Raw genomic sequence first — 22,810 nt, 5'->3', positions numbered from 1 at the left:
CATCTATCAAACAAAAGGAGAACTGCTATTACTACATACAGTCCATAGAAATGTATCACACATAGCAAGGTTTTACAACATTCTCATGTACAAAAGGACTGACAAATAGCAACCACTTTGCTATGTAGATAATTACAACAACTATTCAGAGTAATCTCCAGTGTGGTGTTGATCTGGTACGAGCTCTGATACTCTTCTTGTGGTTGTGATGTAGATTGTCCATCATCTCCAAGTAGCAACCACCTTGCTCCCCTCTTCCTTTTGTTTTAAACATAAGGCCAAAGGCCCAGCTTTAAATTAATAAAGCCACATACGACAGATACAAGAGTGCTTACAAACAGCTTACAGGAACAGGCACCAAGCAGACTAAGGATACACCAGAAACACAGCTAGAGATGCCTAGACCACAGCACGACACCGAGAAGACTCCTAAGGCAGCGAGGTTGAGGAGAAGGCAGCCGGGAACACGCCGACGTCAACTCCAGCCAAACAACTAGACCCGAGCTCCACCGTCTTCACCTCCGGAAAGGACTCCCAGTCCCTCGCCCCGGTTCGAAGGGCGTCGACCCATCAGGAGGCAAAGCAGTTCCCCCAAGAACACGGCGGACCTACGGCGACTAGGCTGCCGGGGGAGAATCCACCATAAGCGTCCAGAAAGCTTCACCGAGACCACCACCACCATAGGCACCACCGCAACATCGTATCGAAGCTGCCGGACGAAGACGCACCCATGAAGAAGCGACGGAAGGGACGCCACCACCCCATGTTGCTGAACAAGACCACCAAAGTCTGTAGACGCATCTGCCAAACCACCATTGTTGCCGTAGAGGGGAACCCTTTCCCCTCTCGCCCAGGCGAGGGCGTCGACCAGCAAGCAATGGCCTTTCCGCGGCCAGACACCAGACCAAGCACTTGACAGAAGACATGGGCGAGCGCGACGCCAAGCAAGAAATGTCGCCACAGCCACCACCAAACACAGCTGCAAAGCCTACACCTCTGCGGTTCCCCGGATGGCGCCTCCAAGAAGGGGAACGACGCCTCAACGCGGCCGCCATCCGCACGGAGAACCAGGGCTTTCGCCTAGTTAGAGGAGGGGTTAGCCAGGGTGTTACCTCAACGAGGCCTTCAGGAAGGGGGCCGGCGCCAGCGGCGTCGTCCTCGTTGTGGCCAGCCAGGCTGACCAAGGGTTTCCCCCAGCACCACACACCAGCACCCACTGACAAGGTATCAACTTGTCAATGCCTATGGATTATAGGCTAGGGTTTAGCTGGAAGTAGAGGGCAAGTAGATCTCGAAGGTTTCAGCCGAAAAGTACTCGACGATTATGAAAACTAGGGTTTGTAACAATGATTCGATTCCCTTTTCGTCCCTCGACTCCCCCTTTATATAGGAGGCGGAGCCGAGGGTTTCGTTTTGTACAAGTTACAGAGTCCGGGACGGTTTCTAACTCATCCCGCCGGTTTTACCAATAACACTTCCTATTACAACTCTAACTTTCCTTAATATATCTTGGGCTCCCGAATCTTCTTATTCTTCGAGTACTGGGCCTTCAGTAAACCCCGGGTACTATCTTCGACAGGCCCATTTGGGATGCCTATGTCAGTAGCCCCCGAGATTTTGCTTGAATCGTAGAGTCAGGGAAAATCTCCACTGTTTATTTTTATTCGAGAGTTCTAACTTTTTTATATTTCTTCACATAAAATTCTATATTGTACAGGGATATTGGTAGTTGGGGCTAGTTTGTCTGACGGATCAGGTACTAGTTAACTGCTCTAGTGGCAATCCGCAAAAACCTACTTCAAGATCACGTCCCTGGACATGATCTCGGGATACTGGTGTAAACTTCGACAGGTGCCGCTTAAGGTCTTACCATTCTGTCGAGTCCCAGTCAAATTTATCGAGTACCTAACGCATCCGTTAGGATTTTTCTTCGTATCTGTTGATACGGATAAAAGTAGCAGAGCGCAGTTTTCGGCGATGCCACGCCCAGCAGAACGGATCTGGGGTCTTACCTTCGCAAATTTGCGGCATTCAGAAATTGATCGCAACTTTGGCGTTCTGAGAATATATTGTCGAGTGCTTTTCCGGCTGTTAGAATGGCACATTTTATCGAGTCGAATATGACTTATATTGCTCTCCCGATGGGAGTATATGTAGAGTTAATTAAAACTCGAAATATACTCTCTTGCTTTTCTATCTTTTTCTTTTTTAATTTCATCGGGCACGCGAACAGCGTTCCCGATGGGAGTAGCCCCCGAGGCTACAGCCAAGAACTTGTGCTTGGTTGTAGGCTCAACATTTTAGTCCACCTTGTCGCTATATTGTCATTATTTCCCAATATGATCTTCTTTTCATCTCTCGGGTGCGCGAACAGCGCTCCCTCCGGGAGTAGCCCCCGAGGCTACAGCCAAGGACTTGTGCTTGGTTGTAGGCTCCCGCAATTTCTATACTGCCATACTCGAAATTTTACTTTTGGTCGAAGTAGCCCCCGAGCATTTGGGCAAAAACTTGTATTTGATCAAAGGCTCCCGAAGTATTTTATAACTCCTTCTGTCGCCAATCTTTTTTTTTTCTTGTCGGCATGCTTCCCTTAGCAAATTTACTTCATCTCTGTTAATAGTCGTGATTTTTCTGCTTTGTGGGTCCATTGCTTCCACCACGTTGACACGTCGTGCAAGTGGGGGACACACGTCCTCCGCTTTTCCTGGCGCACGTACGGTAACGCCTATCTCAGTAAAAATACCTTTTTACCCTTTATCTAGAAGATCTTTTTTCACCACACGAATTCTTCATCCAACGGTGCATTGCTTCGCCCGATTCTTATATAAACCTTTCTTCAACCTTCGTTCACTCCTTCGCTTGCGCCGCACATCTGTTCCTCTTTGCAAAAAATTCCCCTGCGCCCAACTCTCTTTGATCTTCCGCACGCACGAACATTGCTTTTCCAGTGCCATTGATGCCACCGCGCACGCGACTCACTCGCCATAGCACTCCAGAGTCCAAGATGGCCGCTGAAGACCTTGAGTGGGAGAGATCTAAAATCTCCAATCAAGACGTCAACACGCTGAAGAGGCTTGGCCTGATGAAGAAGGAGGACGCCATCCGCTTTCCCAGCGAAGAAAGCTACCCAAACCCTCCAATAGAGTATCGGGTTAGTTTCGTTGATCACCTCATCCGCGGCCTTTCTGCCCCAATTCACGATTTCCTCCGCGGCCTTCTTTTTGTTTATGGGATTCAACTGCACCAGTTGACCCCCAATTCCATCCTCCACATTTCTATTTTTATCACTCTGTGCGAATGCTTCCTTGGAATCCCTCCTAACTGGGCTCTGTGGAAACGCATTTTCTGCCTCCGCCGCAATGGCTCCCACAACGCCACTTATAACATAGGCGGCGTTGTTATCTGTGTCTGAACTGACATTGATTATTTCGACGTCAAATTTCCTGATTCTGTCCAAGGGTGGCGCAAAAGGTGGCTCTACATACACGAAGAAAGTGCCAACTCTGTGGAACACAACATAGTCCCTTTCGACGGAAGTGCCAAAATTCAGCGCCGCCGCTCCTGGGATGCTGAAGCTTCCAAAGAAGAGAAAAAGGCGACAGAAGCACTTATGTCTCATATTCATCAGCTTCAAAATACTCGAGGCAAAGAACTGTCCGGTGTTCAAATCACCGCCTACTTCCTTAGGATTAGAGTGCAGCCTCTTCAGGCCCGCAAAAATCCCCTTTGGACGTATGCTGGTGCAAATGACGCCAATAGGCTCTCCAATGATCTTTCTGTAAAGGACTTGGAAAAGCTGATTCGAAGAATATCCTCGCTGAACAAGAAGGATCCTATTCCCTCCTCTTGCCGCGTGGCACCATACAGCTCCGCCAATCCTCTACCCGAGGTATTTTGTCTTCTCGAATTTCTGTCTTATTCCGAATTTTCCCTGCATCTCATTGTATTGATATTTCTCTTTTGTCGCTATTTTCCTGCAGAACCATCCTACTATAGCTTCCCTTCCTCCTCTTCCTGAGGATGGAGAAGTCGAAGAAAGGGCCATTGTCACAGATGACAATCAGGAAGCTCCATCCTTTGTGAACGAACCCGTGGATTCACGAAAATCTACGGGTAATTCCGAAGATACTTCGTCGGCACAATATCCTCCTCCCGCTGTCTCCCCGAAAGGCAAAAGGAAAAGGAACAATGTCGAAGACTCCGACACTTCCAAAGCCGAAGAAATTGATCCTTCACACCAGAAGGCAACTTACGATCCTTATCTTGAATCCTTCGTCAGCTCGTAAGTCTATTTTATTTCTCCTTATCTCTGTACCCGAAATGTTTTGTCTTGTCCTGCTTTTTATGCTGTCTTCTTTTAATCGCAGTGATGACGAGGGAGAAGTACAAGCTGTCGACGCGGCTCCCCGTACGAGTACGTCACATACTTTGCTTGCTTCGGACACACTAGTTGAAGGAGAAGAATCTTCGCCTCCTCAACGGAACGTCGTCACCACTACTCCGCCATCAAGCCCCCTTGCGCCTTCACCAAAAAGGGCAAGGATTGAAACGATTGTTGAGCCTGCTCCTCAGTTAGGCGGCTCTTCTTCTTTGTTCTTGGACGATGTAAGTTTGTCGATATCTATATTTCCTCTATTTTGTTTTTTCATGTCTTCACCCGTTTTTCATACCGATATTTCTCTCTCTTTTTTTTTTCTTCTTTGATAGCCCATGGTCAAAGAGCTTATTCGCATCGGATCCCAATTCGTTGGGTACCGTGAACATGCCAACAGAACTGAGGGTAATAACTTTTTTGCTGTCTTTGTTTTTGACTTCTTGCTCCTGTCCTTTGTCGCAACCATGTTAACCTTTCTTTTTTCTTTTTTACTTCGACAGAGAAACTTGCAGAGGCCAACAAACGTGCCGACGCACTTGCTCAAAAACTGGAGCAAAGCGAGGCGGCTCGCAAGAAGGCCGAACTTGTTGCTAGCGAAGCCAAAGCCGAGGCTGATGAAGCTAAAGCAAAAGCTGCTAGTGTCGAGGAACTGCAGAAGAGACTTGAGGATGCTGAATCTGCTTTAAACGAGCATAAAGCTGCACAAGCTGCTCGTGAACAGGGGATCCTCAAGCGCCTGAAATCACAAAGTCGACGCACTCAAAGTAATATTATTGACTTCTTCTATTGTTGTGCTACCCGCTGTTTTCTTGCTTTTGACCAACATTTTGTTTCATGTGGCAGACCAGACAAACCAAGAGTTTGACCTGGAGAATCCCGACAATGATCCTCTCCTTGACGCACTTTCTTATCTGGAGCTTCATGGAGCCGAAATTCGTGAAGGTGTGGCGAATGCTAGTGCGGGACTGTCAGCGCTGTTCCCCTTCTTCTTCCCGAAGAAAGAGGAGCCCCCGACTTTCCTTACCTTGGCCAAGAGCTTTAATTCATCAGAGGACCTTGGACTGAAGATGCGTCAAGAAAACATGAAGATTGCTGTCGAAAGCACTGTTGCCCTGGTTGCTGACAGCCAACAGACTATTGATTGGATGAAAGTTGGTGACACCAATCAGATAGAGCAATCAAAATGGAGGTCGCTGATTAAAGCAGCCAAGCCCAACACGAAGAAAATCTTGGCCTATCTCGGGATCAAACCAGCTTCAACTCCTAGCTCATCAAGGCCGGAGGTCTAGTTGCATGCCTCTTTCTTTTTCTGTTTCTTTTGCTCTTGTCGCCAAAGTAGTTATTTGGCAACACGTACTGCATTAGCTCCACTGTAAGGCCTTTGTAATTATTCCGAAAGATTAATGGGAACTCTGTCTTTGCTTGTTGACTGATGTTGTCTTGTTGTATTAAATTTCAGTTGGTATTTGATAACTATACTCCATCCTCCGCTCCTTCCAATGTTTCGCCTTCTTCTTCTCGGTCAAGAAAAACTCTTGCTGATGCTACACCTGTCGAAGATTCTTTGCCGCGAGAATTGGATGAACTTCGGCAGCAACTTCAGTATGTAAAGAAGCAAACACTTGTGATGATGGAAAAATCTCGTAAGTCATCCGAAGCCGAAAAAATTGCACTTCAGCAAGCTCACGAGGCCATGGCTGCTAAGGAAACCGCTGCTTCCGAGGCTGAAAAGGCGACTACTCGAGAAAATTTCATGCTCGAGTTAATGAATGAAGCCAGTGCGGATATGTCGGGTATGCTTGTTTCATCCTCCGATATCTTTCGTCTTGATGCTACGTCTCTTAAAGTTTTCTACTCCGTTGCTTTAATAGGTTCCTTTACTGATGCTGCTGCCGAGGAAGAAAAGGGTAAATACTAGGACGAACCTCCTTGTTAACCTTTCCCTTGACCATGGTTCTCTGTTTTGGGCTACCCCAGAGAGGACCCGCCAGATTGTCAGATTTCAGGATCGCACCTCTCAAACTCGCGACTTCCTTGACTTCTGTACCAAGACCCTGTTTATGGTTTATAACTCCATGTTTCCTCGGAACGTTCAACCAAAAACTCTTCCCGAGTTAATGGAGAAATTCAAGGATGCCCACAGGATCCATGATTTTGTCAGAGCTCAACTTGTAGCTGGCGCCAGATTTGCCCTTATCATGCTTCAGATTTGCCACTCGAAGCTTGACCTGACCCAAGTTGTTGCGAAAGTTCATGAGAAGGTAAGGCGTCGAAGAGTTGGTGTCGACCGAATTAACACGAAGATTTCGCCTATAGCCGAAGAAATGATTGAAGACCTTCTTCGGATGGATGCCGACTTTTTTGCCGATGGTCATTATGCTGACTTTCTTGGCGCTGCTCCTGAAGAAAACAGAATTACTCTTGATGACATACTGAATCATGACTAATTATTTTCCTTTTGTAGATAACTCTTCTTTGTAACCCATGATTGTGATTATATTGTGAAGCAATCATTATATTTCTATATTTGTCTAGCCCCCGAGTGTTTCGGTGGCTATTTACTGTATTTGTATATTGCGAGGTTTTGAACCAAGGCATTTATTTAATATGTATTTATGGCGAATATCAGCCCCCGAGCTTCTTTATTGAGTACTATTTTGTATTTTGATTAACTCACGAGGTATTTTAATACCAAGGCAAGACTTTTCTTTTTTGATGAACTATATTGAAATTCGTCGGGTTAGAGACTTTGAGCATGTCGATAAAGAAAAGTTATATTGACACTATCTTTATTATATTGCAGCACCGCGAGCCCGCCTCATTAAAAACCTTTCCCGGCCCCACTCGGTGCCCCGAAAAAGGAAAAGAGTGCGTCTGAAAACTCGCGGGCGTTTCAGTACATTGAAGTTTTACAAGGACTATATTTCAGCTCTAGGCATAGAACCGCCTGAGTTGCGCCACGTTCCAGGGTTTTTGCTCCTCCACCCCTGTCTTCTTGTCCTTTATTCTGTATGCTCCTCCTCCGATTACTTCCGTGACAATGTAAGGGCCAAGCCATGGTGACTCGAGTTTTTCATGACTTTTTTGCGTGAGCCGAAGAACTAGGTCTCCCACCTGAAAAGATCTCGGCCGCAAACGTCGACTGTGGTAATTCTTCAAGTCCTGTTGGTATTTGGTTACCCTTGATAGTACTTCGTCTCGAGCTTCGTCGAGTGCGTCGACGTCGTCTTCCAATGCTATCTTGGAAGTTTCTTCATTATATTCTGTGACTCTGGGGGAGTCGTGCTCTATTTCTATTGGCAGTACTGCTTCTGCTCCATGGACCAGGAAAAACGGGGTCTCCTGTGTCGCTGTATTTGGTGTTGTTCGGATGCTCCACAACACACTTGGTAGTTCTTCTGGCCAGGTATGCCGAGCTTTTTCCAGTGGTCCTAACAGGCGTTTCTTGATGCCGTTGCAAATGATGCCATTGACTTTCTCGACTTGCCCATTGGTTTGAGGATGTGCAACTGACGCAAAGTGCAGCTTGATACCCACTTCTTTGCAATAATCTTTGAATTCGTTGGATGTGAGATTCTTGCCATTGTACGTGACGATCTTTGTGGGGCACTCCAAATCTGAAGACGAGGCCTTTTATGAATTTTACTGCAGATGCTCCGTCTGGTGAATTTATCGGCTTCGCTTCTATCCACTTTGTAAATTTATCGACAGCTACTAGCATATACTCCTTTCCTCTTGGCCAGGATTTGTGTAACTTGCCCACCATATCAAGTCCCCATTGGGCAAAGGGCCACGACAATGGTATTGGTGTTAGTTCTGCTGCTGGAGAGTGAGGTTTTGCGGTGAACCTTTGACACGCGTCGCAAGTTCTTACTATTTCCTTGGCGTCCTCGATTGCTGTCAACCAGTAGAATCCTGCTCGAAATACCTTGGCTGCAATAGCTCGACTACTTGCGTGGTGGCCACATATTCCTTCGTGTACATCCTTCAGAATTATTCTTCCTTCTTCGGGTGTGACACACCTTTGCAGGACGCCTGAAATACTCCGCTTGTACAATTCGCCTTTAATCACCGTGAAAGCTTTGGAGCGTCGAATTACTCGCCTTGCCTCAACTGGATCATCAGGTATTTCCTTCCTGAGGATGTATGATATGTACGTCTGCATCCATGGTATTTGTATCACCATGACCAGGTCCTGATCTTCTTCTTCTTCCTCTTGCTCTTCCTTGGTAGCCCCCGAGGGTTTTTTCTCCTTCTTTTTTGATTTTATCGATTTGGTGGATCTCTCTGTTATCTCTTCCCAGAATACACCTGGCGGAACTCCAAGGCATTGCGACCCGATGTTTGCAAGAACGTCGGCTTCGTCGTTGCTCAATCTGCTAATATGATTTACTTCGCATCCATCGAATAACTTCTCGAGTTCGTTGTACACTTCCTTGTATGCCATCATGCTATCATTGACTGCATCACATTGGTTCATAACTTGCTGAGCCACCAATTGTGAGTCGCCAAAGATTTTTAGTCGAGTTGCACCACAAGCTTTCGCCATCTTCATCCCGTGTATGAGAGCTTCATATTCTGCTTCGTTATTGGATGCGTTAAGGAACGTCATCCGAAGGACATATTTTAACTTGTCGCCTTCGGGTGATATAAGTACTACTCTGCGCCAGCTCCTTCAAGTCTCTTGGACCCATCAAAGTTCATGGTCCATGTTCTCGACAAGTCTGCAGGGTCTGTGTTTTGCAACTCCATCCACTCTGCGATGAAGTACGGCGAGAACTTGCGCCTTGAGTGCTTTTGTTTTTGCTTACGTGATGTCCCGAGGGGAAAGTTCGATTCCCCAAAGGGAGACACGACCCGTAGCTTTCTGGATTGTTTAGTATATTTGACAAGGGAGCTTCATTGACCACTATGATCGGATGTGCCGAAAAATAGTGGCGCAATTTTCGTGCTTTGTTGTGAACACTCCATATGCTAGCTTTTGGTGCGAGGGTACCTTTGTTTTGAGGCGACGTAACTTCGCTCCACGAAGTATGCTTGCCTCTGCACTCCATGGATTTTTCCTTCTTCTTCTCTTTCGACAACTAGCACCGTGCTAACCACTTGAGGTGTGGCTGCAATATACAGCAGGAGAGGTTCCTTTTCCTTTGGCGCCACCAAAATTGGTGGTGTCGAAATTTTGCACTTCAAATCCTCGAAAGCTCTATCGGCCTCTTCGTTCCATTGGAATTTTTCTCCTTGCTTTATCAAAGCGTAAAATGGTAACGCTTTTCTCCCGGCGCGACGAATCTGCTCAAAGCTGCGACTCGCCCGATTAGCTGCTGTATCTCTTTCAACTTTGTTGGCTTCCTCATTGTTACTATAGCTTGTATTTTGTCGGGATTTGCTTCAATCCCTCTTCTTTGAGACCGAGAAACCCCGAAGTTCTCCTGCTGGGACGCCAAAAGAACACTTCGTCGGGTTCAGCTTGAGGCAGAATTTGTCGAGGTTGTCAAAAGTTTCCTTGAGATCCTCGATCAGTGTTGCCCCCTTTTTTGACGTTATGACGACATCATCGATGTATACTTGCACGTTTTTCCCAATCTGTGTCGCCAAACACTTCTGCATCATCCTCTGATATGTTGCTCCCGCATTTTTTAGACCAAAGGGCATTGTTCTGTAGCAAAACACGCCGTATGGTGTAATAAACGCGGTCTTTACTTCATCTTCTTCTTTCAATCTGATCTGGTTGTAACCAGAATATGCGTCCAGGAAGGAAAGACATTCGCATCCAGCCGTGGAGTCGATAATTTGATCGATCCTCGGGAGGGTAAAGTGATCCTTTGGACAATGTTTATTGAGACACGTAAAGTCGACGCACATGCGAAGGACTGTCGTGTGTTTCTTCGGCACCATCACTGGGTTAGCTACCCATGTGGCTTCTGTAGATATCTCTTTGATAAAACCAGCATCCTTGAGTCGATTTATTTCTGATAGCATAGATTTGCGGTTTGGTTCCGAAAAACGCTGCAAGGGTTGTTTGATTGGTCTCGCGAGAGGATCTAAGTTGAGGTGATGCTCGGCAAGTTCCCTGGGTACTCCTGGCATGTCAGCTGGACACCATGCGAAGATTTTCCAGTGCTCACGGAGGAACTTGACGAGCGCGCTTTCCTATGCGATATCCATATTTGTTGCAATGGACGTCGTCTTTTTCGGGTCTGTCGGGTGAATCTGCACCTCCTTAGAATTTTTCTCGGTATTGAAGGTTGAGTCTTTATTTGGCCTTCCAACATCTGGCAGCACGTCGTAGTCAGTCATACTTTTTGACGCCAAATACTCAGCTTGCATCCCGAAAGTTTCTGATAGCCGATGAAAATCCTTGTCATATTTATCGGCTAAAGCGAAGCTTCCTTTGACTGTGATTGGTCCCCTTGGTCCAGGCAATCTCCATAACAGATATGTATAGTGTGGCACCGCCATGAATCTAGCATATGCTGGTCGTCCCAACAAAGCGTGGTACTGCGACGGAAAATCTACGACTTCAAATTCCAGCCTCTCGATTCTATAATTCTCTCGGGTTCCAAACTGAATGTCGAGATTAATTTTCCCCAATGGATAATTTGGCTTCTCTGGTGTGATACCGTGGAACCTTGTGTCTGTTGGCTTTAGGTTTGCTAAGGATATGTTCATCTTCCTCAGTGTGTCTGCATACATGAGGTTTAAGCTGCTGCCGCCGTCTATGAACACCCGAGAGACATCAAACCCCGCAATAACTTCTTTGGCGAGAATAAGTCTTGACCCCTGGTCGAGGAACTTGTTGCGGATGATCTGCTATGGTGAAGCCAATATCTTGCCCTGACCAATTAAGATACTCGACAGTTGGTGGAGGCATTTTTTCTGCCATAAACACTTGTCGTGAGATTACTTTCTGAGCTCTATTTGACGGCCTTGCCTTCTGAATCATCGACACCGCTCCGTGAGAGTTGGGATCAACATAAGGTGGTGGTGGGGGTGTTGCCGCTATTCTGAGCTGGTGTCGATTGTCGTCTGTAATCGCGGGAGGTGGTGGCAGGTGAATCTCGCTCCTTGGTTCTCGAAGATTTCTCTGTGTTGCCCGCGCATTAGCGTGCTCTGCATACCTTAACATTGCCTGAAAATTTCGACAGTCTTTCTGCAGGTGCCCTGACTATCTTTTACCGTTGCTGTCGAGGAAAAAGTGCATCTGACACGGCCCATTCATCATCTCTTCAGGGGACACGAAAGGCCTTGGGAACCTAGGCCCGCTATTTTGCCTGTTGTTGCGAGAATCATCCCTATTATCACCTCGCTGTTCACTGCTTCTCTGATAATCATCTCTGTTGTTTCCTCCTGTGTTTGCTCGAAAACCTGCCGAAATTTGCCCTGGAGCGTCATAATTCTGGTACTGCCGAGGAAATCGTCGCCTCGGTTGATAGTTTCGACCACGGTCCTCCTCTGGCGACCTGTGTCGTTTGTTGTAGACAGCGTCTTCTCCATCTGCCCATTTGTTTGCTATCTCCATTAACGCAGATACTGTTTTTGGATTGGTCCTTCCCAAGTCCTCGACAAAATCTCCACGCCTGATTCCTGCGACAAACGCATCTATTGCTCTCTCGTCAGATATATTTTCTGCCGAGTTTTTGATGATATTCCACCTTTGAATGTACTTTCTCATTGGCTCATCTGGCTTTTGTCGACATGCTCTTAACTCCTCTAACGACGCAGGTTTTTTGCACGTAGATCTGAAGTTCTTGACGAACACGTCCTCGAAACTTTCCCAGCTGTCAATAGATCCTGGAGTGAGTTTTTTTATCCAAGATCGTGCGACTCCACTCAAATGCACCTGGATGCTTTGCATAGCTGTTGCCCTGGTTCCTCCTGTGAGCTTCACTGTCTCGAGGTAATCAACTAGCCAATCCTCTGGATCTTGAAGGCCGTCGAACTTCTTGAAGTTGTCGGGTAACTTGAATCCTGAGGGGACTCGAGTTTTTCGGACTCTCCTCGTGAAGCATGGCAAGCCGCACATATCTTCGTCGTTAAGCTCCGGAGATTGCCGATGATCCCTTCTGTTTTGCCGCGCTCTGTCAACCCTTGTTTGTGCTGCTGTGTCTCTTGCTCCACTTGGTCCTTCAGGTGCTACCGCCGTTGCTGCTGCAGGTCATGGACTATTTTGTCTTGCCGCTTCCTCGGGAGGCGTTGATAGAAACGCTGTCCCCATAGCTCCAACCCCTGCTATCGCCATATTGTATAGTGTTTCCCTTGGATCACCTGGAGGTGGTTTAGATGCAAGGATAAAAGCTTGTGTCACCATATACCCAGCTTCTGGTGTCTTAGGGATAATGTTCCCTCTTGTATCTATCGACATAAAGGACATGTCGAGGTTTTGAACCAGGTGCTCTCTTTCAGCTTCGGGTATGTGTTGTAACCTTGACCTTCCTCTGTTCCGAGCCTCCCTGTGGCTATCACCCGAAGTTCTAGATTGTCGACTTAAATCTGCCCTTCTCCTGCTGGATGCAGAAGCTGCCTCCTTTCTTCTGTTTAATTCGGCTGTCTGTTTTTCCAATTCTCTGGCAGCTCGTGCGAGTCTATATTGATATGCTTGTAATTCCTCTGGTGTGGCCGTGGTAGCCATTGGTTCTGTACCGTTCATAGCTCTCGCAGCTCTGTCCCACGCTGTTTGTGAAAGTTGAACTCTGTCTCGCGGCTCTGGTCCGACGTATTTGTTGCCCAGGCCTTGTCGTAGATTGGAGGGATCGACGTATGGATTTCCCAAATCGTCGAAAGCCTCAGATGTTTCCTCTTGATCTTCAATGGCATAAATCTGATGATGCTTTGTACTCAGATCTATGTTGGGTTTGGTGACATCATTGTTGAGATTGATGAAGACCTTGCCCACTGTGATAGATTTGTCGATGAAGTCGTAACTATCGACATCACTTGAGCCATCGCTTATATATGAGTCCGCAGATGACTCAAACGACATGTCGTTGAAGATCTTGGCGAGTTTCTCTTTTGCTCTGGTGCCGACGTAACGTGTCGATGAAGTTTCTTCTTCTCCTGACTCGGTTGACGATGTATAATTTGAAAAATCGGAATCGACCGCCGACGATCCCGACGAAATCGGAATTTCGACACGATACGATCCTTCCTTTTCGACGCGAAAGTGAAACCTTCCGAACGTCATCTCCATGGGCTCCGCCAGATACGCATATGCATCCAAACGGGAGGGTGGGTGAGGAACAAAATCGACAGGACCAGCAGCGATCTATTTACCTCAATCCATTGCGTTGCTTGCGGTTGACGATGTCGAAGATCTTGAACGTGCCATCGAGATCAGATCCTTACGCCTCTAGTTCCCACAGACGGCGCCAATTGACAAGGTATCAACTTGTCAATGCCTATGGATTATAGGCTAGGGTTTAGCTGGAAGTAGAGGGCAAGTAGATCTCGAAGGTTTCAGCCGAAAAGTACTCGACGATTATGAAAACTAGGGTTTGTAACAATGATTCGATTCCCTCTTCGTCCCTCGACTCCCCCTTTATATAGGAGGCGGAGCCGAGGGTTTCGTTTTGTACAAGTTACAGAGTCCGGGACGGTTTCTAACTCATCCCGCCGGTTTTACCAATAACACTTCCTATTACAACTCTAACTTTCCTTAATATATCTTGGGCTCCCGAATCTTCTTATTCTTCGAGTACTGGGCCTTCAGTAAACCCCGGGTACTATCTTCGACAGGCCCATTTGGGATGCCTATGTCACCCACCCACCTGCCAGGGCACCCAGATCCGGCGGCCAGAGGCCACCAAGATCCGGGATTGGCAGGGGCGCGCAGATCAGGTAGGAGCAGGCTTCCTCCACAGGTCTGGAGCAAGGGCCAGCCACCACTCCGCGAACCACGGCCGCCGTCTCCCCGCCACCCGCGCGGCCGAGGAAGACGGACCGCACCCACCACGGACGCCCCCTGCCGCAGGGCCGGCGCCGTCCACCCACCCAGGGCCACCGCCCTGGCTACCGGAGCCCCCACCACCGCAGACCACCAGCAGACCACCAGGAGGAGTCCACCGAGCAGCGCAGCAGCGGCAACGGAGATCCCGGGCGCGGAGTTCCTCCAGCTAGTAACCGTGCGGGGGCTGAGGGCTCAGATCCCCGCCGCCCCCTTCACCGGCGCCGCTTGCTTCGCCGGCGGCGCCTCCGAGGACGGCGAGGAGGAGGGGGAGAGGGAGGGGCGCGCGGCGGCGGCGGGTTAGGGTTCGCCCTCCCGGTCGCCTGGAGGGGGCGACACGAGAGAGCGGTACCATTTGGTGGAGGGTACTGCTCTCTCTCTGCTCTTCCTTTTGTTGTATCCTCTCTTTGCTCTCCCTCTTGCTTGTTGAACAACAGTCGCTCTTCCTCTTGCTTTTGTACCTCTGGCACGTGTACCCCTGGCTCGTGTACCTCTGGTTCTAATTGTCCAATCAGTTAGTGCAATGCTTACCCTACCAGATTTTGGGATGGCATTTCTGTGCTCAGCCACAAACCAAGATTCTTCAGGCAGCGGTTCGGCTACCCTATTTGTACATGTAGGTACCTCATGTGCTAATTTGTACACCATTCAGCTAGGAAGTTGGACAGGATCATGGCTAGGCACTAAATTCTTGGGGATAATGTGCTGCAAGGGATAATATACAGTCAAATTCATGCTACAATTGAAATGACAGTAGTAGTGTATAGTTTTATGTGAACTTACTGTCAATAATTCTGGGACATCAATGTCACCATTTTCGTCAAAGCACGTAGCCCTTTTTTTCCTGGCCTCACACGCAGCTGATGCTTCCTGCTGCTCCATCTTTTTCAGACTTGGTCTTCTCTTTCTTTTCCCTACAACTTGCTCTTGCACTTCTTGCACTTGCTCTGGAACTTGCTCGGCTGGAACTAGCTTGGCTAGAACTTGCTCTGGAACTTGCTCGGCTGGAACTGGCTCAGCTGCAACTTCTTCATGTGTTACTTCGTCAGTTGGTACAGGTTTGGCTGTCCTTTGCTCCGGAGGAAATGCAATCCCAGCTTCCAGGTCAGCCTTATAATCTGCACAATTTCTTTTGGTGTGATTTGGTGATCTACAGTAACCGCAATGCATTTTCACACCATCCTTGCTAATCTTTGTGCCCGCCTCGTTCTGAATGTAGCAGATCCGTTGACTAAAGCTCTCCCTAGGGCAAAGCATGACCAACACCAGAGTGCCATGGGTGTTAGGTACCTTACAATGTAATCTAGATTATTGACTCTAGTGCAAGTGGGAGACTGTTGGAGATATGCCCAAGAGGCAATAATAAAAGTGGTTATTATATATATCTTTATGTTTATGATGAATGTTTATATACCATGCTATAATTGTATTAACCGAAACATTGATACATGTGTGATATGTAAACAACAAAGAGTCCCTAGTATGCCTCTTAACTAGCTTGTTGATTAATAGATGATTAGTTTCATAATCATGAACATTGGATGTTATTAATAACAAGGTTATATCATTATATGAATGATGTAATGGACACACCCGATTAAGCGTAGCATAAGATCACGTCATTAAGTTATTTGCTATAAGCTTTCGATACATAGTTACCTAGTCCTTATGACCATGAGATCATGTAAATCACTTATACCGGAAAGGTACTTTGATTACATCAAACGCCACTGCGTAAATGGGTGGTTATAAAGATGGGATTAAGTATCCGGAAAGTATGAGTTGAGGCATATGGATCAACAGTGGGATTTGTCCATCCCGATGACGGATAGATATACTCTAGGCCCTCTCGGTGGAATGTCGTCTAATGTCTTGCAAGCATATGAATAAGTTCATAAGAGACCACATACCACGGTACGAGTAAAGAGTACTTGTCAGGAGACGAGTTGTCAGGAGACGAGGTTGAACAAGGTATAGAGTGATACCGATGATCAAACCTCGGACAAGTAAAATATCGCGTGACAAAGGGAATTGGTATCGTATGTGAATGGTTCATTCGATCACTAAAGTTATCGTTGAATATGTGGGAGCCATTTTGGATCTCCAGATCCCGCTATTGGTTATTGGTCGGAGAGAGTTCTCAACCATGTCCACATAGTTCGCGAACCGTAGGGTGACACACTTAAGGTTTGATGTTGAAATGGTAGAACTTGAATATGGAATGGAGTTCGAAGTATTGTTCGAAGTCTCGGATGGGATCCCGGACATCACGAGGAGTTCCGGAATGGTCTGGAGAATAAGATTCATATATAGGAAGTAATTTTATGAGTTTGAAAATGATCCGGTGCATTTATGGAAGGTGCTAGAAGGTTCTAGAATATTCTGGAAGAAAGTCACTTTGGAAGGCGGAGTCCCGAAGGGACTCCACCACCATGGCCGGCCAACCCTAAGGGGTGGAGTCCCAGGTGGACTCCACCTATGGTGGCCGGCCACCCCCTCCCAAGGGAAGGTGGGAATCCCACCTCTAGTGGGAGTCCTAGCTTGGGTAGGTTTCATGTGATATGGAAGGTTTTGGTTTGGGGTCTTATTCGAAGACTTGTAGACCAACTCTTGGGTGTTCCACCTATATAATGAGGGCCAAGGGGAGGGGGCTGGCCACCTCAAACACCACAAGGTGGCCGCACCCCATAGTGGCCCGCGCCCCCTCTCCCCAAACCCTAGCCGCCCCACTCCTCCTTCTTCCCCGCACGCTTAGCGAAGCTCCGCCCGGATTCTCCACCACCACCGACACCACGCCGTCGTGCTGCCGGATTCAAGAGGAGCTACTACTTCCGCTGCCCGCTGGAACGGGGAGGTGGACGTCATCTTCATCAACAACCGAACGTGTGACCGAGTACGGAGGTGCTGCCCGTTCGTGGCACCGTGATCAAGATCTTCTACGCGCTTTTGCAAGCGGCAAGTGAACGTCTACCGCAGCAACAAGAGCCTCATCTTGTAGGCTTTGGAACTCTTCAAGGGTGAGACTCGATCATCCCCTCGTTGCTCCCATCTTCTAGATTGCATCTTGGCTTGGATTGCGTTCTCGCGGTAGGAATTTTTTTGTTTTCTATGTAACGTTATCCTACAGTGGTATCGGAGCCGTGTCTATGCATAGATGGTTGCACGAGTAGAACACAATGGTTTGTGGGCGTTGATGCTTATGTTGTCTTTAGTTTGAGTACTTTGCATCTTTGTGGCATAGTGGGATGAAGCGGCTCGGGCTAACTTTACATGACCGCGTTCATGAGATTTGCTCCACGCTCGACATGCAACTTGTATGGCATAAGTGGCTTTGCGGGTGTCTGTCTCTCCTACTATAGTGAAGATTCAATTTACTCTTCTATTGACAACACTAGTATCACCATTGTGGTTCATGTTCGTAGGTAGATTAGATCTCTCTCGAAAACCCTAAACCACGTAAAATATGCAAACCAAATTAGAGACGTCTAACTTGTTTTTGCAGGGTTTGGTGATGTGATATGGCCATAATGTGATGATGAATATGTATGAGATGATCATTATTGTATTGTGGCAACCGGCAGGAGCCTTATGGTTGTCTTTAAAATTCATGTTGAGTAGTATTTCAAAGAAGTTGTAATAGTTGCTACATGGGAGAACAATCATGAAGACGGCGCCATTGACCTTGACGCTACGCCAACGATGATGGAGACCATGCCCGATGATGATGGAGATCATGTCCGTGCTTTGGAGATGAAGATCAAAGGCGCAAAGACAAAAGGGCCATATCATATCACATATGAACTGCATGTGATGTTAATCCTTTTATGCATCTTATTTTGCTTAGATCGCGACGGTAGCATTATAAGATGATCCCTCTCACTGAAATATCAAGATAATAAAGTGTTCATCCTTAGTAGCACCGTTGCCAAGACTTGTCGTTTCGAAGCATCTCGTAATGATCGGGTGTGATAGAATCAATAAGTGCATACAACGGGTGCAAGCCAGTTTTGCACATGCGGATACTAAGGTGGCCTTGACGAGCCTAGCATGTACAGACATGGTCTCGGAACACGTGATACCGAAAGGTAGAGCATGAATCATATGATTGATATGATGAACACTTTGAGTGTTCACCATTGAAATTACATCTTTTCTCGTGATGATCGGACTTAGGTGTGGTGGATTTGGTTCGTGTGATCACTAAGACAATTCGAGGGATATTGTTTTGAGTGGGAGTTCACCTAGTTTTTAATTATGTTGAATTAAAATTTGAACTCAATTTGTCATAAACTTAGTCTAAACTATTGCAAATATATGTTGTAGATATGGCGTCCCCAATCAATTTTAACCAGTTCCTAGAGAAAGAAAAGCTTAAGAGCAACGGTAGCAACTTCACCGACTGGTTCCTTCATGTGAGAATTTTCCTCGCTGGCGGAAATCTGCAATATGTGCTTGATGCACCGCTAGGTGACCCTCCTGCAGAAACTGAAACTGATGAAGTAAAGAATGTTTACGCAACTCGGAAAACTCGGTACTCTCAAGTTCAGTGTGCCATCCTATGCAGTCTGGAAGTCGATCTTCAAAAACGTTTTGAGCACCATGATCCACATGAGTTGATAAAAGAGTTGAAGACTATTTTTGAAACTCATGCGCCCGTGGAATGCTATGAAGCATCGAAACACTTCTTCAGTTGCATGATGGAAGAAGGTAGCTCCGTTAGTGAGCACATGTTCGTTATGACCGGGCATGCGAAGAAACTCAGTGACTTGGAAATAGTTATTCCTAACAGACTGGGGATTAATCGTATCCTTCAATCACTGCCACCTAGTTACAAGAACTTTGTGATGAACTACAATATGCAGAACATGAACAAAGAGTTACCTGAACTCTTCTCCATGCTTAAAGCTACTGAGATTGAGATCAAGAAAGAGCACCAAGTGTTGATGGTCAACAAGACCACCAGTTTCAAGAAACAGGGCAAGTCTAAAGGCAAATTCAAGAAGGGTGGCAAGAAAGCTGCCACGCTTCCTGTGAAACCTAAGACTGGCCCTAAACCTGATGCTGAGTGCTATTACTACAAGGAGAAGGGACACTAGAAGCGTAATTGCTCCAAGTATTTGGCGGATCTGAAGAGCGGCCTTGTCAAGAAGAAGAAAGAAGGTATATCTGATATACATGTTATAGATGTTTATCTTACTGGTTCTCGTACTAGTACCTGGGTATTTGATACTGGTTGGGTTGCTCATATTTGTAACTCGAAACAGGAACTAAAGAATAAACGAAGACTACTAAAGGATGAAGTGACGATGCGCGTTGGAAATGGATCCAAAGTCGATGTGATCGCTGTCGGCACACTTCCTCTACATCTACCTTCGGGATTAGTTTTAAGCCTAAATAATTGTTATTTTGTACCCGCGTTGAGCATGAACATTATATCTGGATCTTGTTTAATGCAAGACAGTTATTCATTCAAGTCTGAGAATAATGGTTGTTCTATTTTTATGAATAATATCTTTTATGGTCGAGCACCTGAAAAGAATGGCTTATTTCTGTTAGATCTCGATAATAGTGATACACATATACATAACATTGATGCTAAGTGAATTAAATTAAATGATAATTCTACTTATATGTGGCACTGTCATCTTGGTCATATTGGAGTGAAACGCATGAAGAAACTCCATACCGATGGATTACTTGAATCACTTGACTTTGAGTCACTTGATAGATGCGAAGCATGTCTAATGGGAAAAATGACTAAGACTCCATTCTCTGGTATTATGGAGCGAGCTACAGACTTTTTGGAAATCATACATACCGATGTGTGTGGACCAATGAGTGTAGCCTCGCGCGGTGGATATCGTTATGTTCTAACCTTCACAGATGATCTGAGTAGATATGGGTATATCTATTTCATGAAACATAAATCCGAAACTTTTGAGAAGTTTAAGGAATTCCAAAGTGAAGTAGAAAATCAACGTAACAAGAAGATCAAATTTCTACGATCTGATCGCGGAGGTGAATATCTGAGTTATGAGTTTGGCATGCATTTAAAGAAATGCGGAATACTTTCACAATTGACACCGCCGGGAACACCACAACGTAACGGTGTGTCCGAACGTCGTAATCGAACTCTCTTAGATATGGTTCGTTCTATGATGTCTCTTACTGATTTGCCGTTATCATTTTGGAGTTATGCATTAGAGACAGCCGCATTCACTTTAAATAGAGCACCATCAAAATCCGTTGAAACGACACCGTATGAATTATGGTTTAACAAGAAACCTAAGCTGTCGTTCCTTAAAGTTTGGGGTTGCGAAGCCTATGTAAAGAAGTTACAACCGGACAAGCTAGAACCCAAAGCGGAGAAATGCGTCTTCATAGGATACCCTAAGGAAACTATAGGGTACACTTTCTATCACAGATCCAAAGGCAAAATCTTTGTTGCTAAGAACGGAACCTTTCTTGAGAAAGAATTTCTCACTAAAGAAGTGACTGGAAGAAAAGTAGAACTCGATGAGATTGATGAATCTTCACTAGTTGATCAGAGTAGCGCAGTACCGGAAGTTGTTCCTATGCCGCCTACACCGACAACAGAGGAAGCTAATGATAATGATCATGAAACTTCAAACGAGATAGCTACTGAACCTCGCAGATCGACAAGGGAACGTGCCACTCCTGATTGATATGATCCTTGTCTAAATGTCATGATTGTGGACAACAATGATGAGGACCCTGCGACGTATGAAGAAGCGATGATGAGCCCAGATTCCAACAAATGGCAAGAAGCCATGAAATCCGAAATGGGATCCATGTATGATAACAAAGTATGGACTTTGGTAGACTTACCTGATAGCCGAAAGGCTGTCGAGAATAAATGGATCTTCAAGAGAAAAACAGATGCTGATGGTAATATTACTGTCTATAAAGCTCGACTTGTCGCAAAGGGTTTCCGAAAAATTCAAGGTGTTGACTACGATGAGACTTTCTCACCTGTAGCGAAGCTAAAATCTGTGAGGATTTTGTTAGCAATAGCTGCATTTTTTGATTATGAGATTTGGCAGATGGATGTCAAAACGGCGTTCCTTAATGGAGACATTGAGGAAGAGTTGTATATGGTACAACCCAAAGGTTTTGTCGATCCTAAAAATGCTGACAAAGTATGCAAACTTCAGCGTTCAATTTATGGACTGAAGCAAGCATCGAGAAGTTGGAACCGACGCTTTGATAAAGTGATCAAAGACTTCGGGTTTATACAGTGTCATGGAGAGGCCTGTATTTACAAGAAAGTGAGTGGGAGCTCTGTAGCATTCCTGATATTATATGTAGATGGCATATTATTGATTGGGAATGATATAGAACTATTAAGCAGTGTAAAAGGTTATTTGAATAATAGTTTTTCAATGAAAGACCTTGGTGAAGCATCGTATATATTAGGCATCAAGATTTATAGAGATAGATCAAGACACCTAATAGGGCTATCACAAAGTACATACCTGGACAAGATTCTAAAGAAGTTTAGAATGGACGAAAGTAAGAAAGGATTTTTACCTATGTTACCAGGCAAGGTCTTGAGTAAGACTCAAGGACCGGCTACGGCAGAAGAAAGAGAAAGGATGAGTCAAATCCCCTATGCCTCGGCAGTAGGCTCTATCATGTATGCCATGCTATGTACTAGACCGGATATAGCACAAGCTGTCAGTTTGACTAGCAGATATCAAAGTGATCCAGGAATGGAACACTGGACAGCGGTCAAGAATATCCTGAAGTACTTGAAAAGAACCAAGGATATATTTCTTTGTTATGGAGGTGACCAAGAGCTCGTTGTAACCAGTTACACCGATGCAAGTTGGAACACTGATCCTGATGACTCTAAGTCACAGTCTGGGTACGTGTTTATATTGAATGGTGCTGCGATGGCTGGGCAAGCTCAAAGTAGTGCACGGTGGCGAAGTCTTCAACAGAATCGGAGTACATAGCGGCTTCAGAGGCTTCATCAGAAGCGGTATGGATGAAGAGGTTCATTGTAGAGCTCGGTGTGGTTCCTAGTGCATTGGACCCATTAGTCATCTACTGTGACAACATGGGTGCCATCGCCAATGCACAAGGACCAAGGTCACACAAAAGGCTAAAGCATATCAAGCTGCGTTGTCATTCGATTCGCGAGTACATCGAAGATGGAGAAGTAAAGATTTGCAAAGTACACACTGATCTGAATGTAGCAGATCCGTTGACTAAAGCTCTCCCTAGGGCAAAGCATGACCAACACCAGAGTGCCATGGGTGTTAGGTACCTTACAATGTAATCTAGATTATTGACTCTAGTGCAAGTGGGAGACTGTTGGAGATATGCCCAAGAGGCAATAATAAAAGTGGTTATTATATATATCTTTATGTTTATGATGAATGTTTATATACCATGCTATAATTGTATTAACCGAAACATTGATACATGTGTGATATGTAAACAACAAAGAGTCCCTAGTATGCCTCTTA

The sequence above is a fragment of the Lolium perenne genome, chromosome 1 (assembly GCF_019359855.2).
Source record: "Lolium perenne isolate Kyuss_39 chromosome 1, Kyuss_2.0, whole genome shotgun sequence".
Taxonomy (NCBI): domain Eukaryota; kingdom Viridiplantae; phylum Streptophyta; class Magnoliopsida; order Poales; family Poaceae; genus Lolium; species Lolium perenne.
This window is presented reverse-complemented; position numbering follows the sequence as displayed.